This window comes from Octopus bimaculoides, chromosome 11 (genome assembly GCF_001194135.2).
Source record: "Octopus bimaculoides isolate UCB-OBI-ISO-001 chromosome 11, ASM119413v2, whole genome shotgun sequence".
NCBI classification, from domain to species: Eukaryota; Metazoa; Mollusca; class Cephalopoda; order Octopoda; family Octopodidae; genus Octopus; species Octopus bimaculoides.
In genome coordinates this window covers 69,948,437-69,949,244 of record NC_068991.1, presented here as the reverse complement: position 1 = coordinate 69,949,244, position 808 = coordinate 69,948,437, and positions in this window count along the sequence as shown.

Here is an 808-nt window from a genome sequence, read left to right as displayed (position 1 = left end):
TATATATATATACACACATACACCCACACACACACACACACACACACACACACACACATATATATATATATACATATATACGACGGCTTCTTTCAGTTTCTATCTACCAAATCTACTCACAAGGCTTTTGTCGGCCCAAGGCTATACTAGAAGACACTTGCCAAAGGTGCCACGCAGTGGAACTGAAGCCGGAAACATGTGGTTCGTAAGCAAGCTACTTACCACACAGCCACTCTTGCGCCTATTTATGATTTTTGAGAAGTCGCTGGTCTGGTGCGGTTTATTTGTAGAGAGTTCGAAACCTTAGCAAGTAAAATCCAAAATGTACACACACATATTGGCGAATAATGAAAAGCAAAATTTTAGAAACACACGTGCAAACACGATAACCCATCCACCCACGGAAATACACACATGCAAACCCACAGATAGACCCACACACGGGCACAAACAAATATACACGCATAAGAGCATATATACGTACGCATATAAATCTACAAAAATAGCCATTGAGATAGAAAAAAACTAGCCAAATTTTGAATATACAAATGAAAAAAATGCTTGCAAAAATTCATTCTTACAAAGGTATTTCATTGTATGACGCCGTAAGAATTCAAAGCCGTTATAAAATACTGATGCTTCGCACACATAATCAACACACACACACACACACACATACACACACACACACGTGAACAGACTTACGTTCACACACGAAAGCTCACACACACTTCTATGTTTATACTTATATACGTATATCTACATGCATATATATATATATACATATATATATATATATATATATATA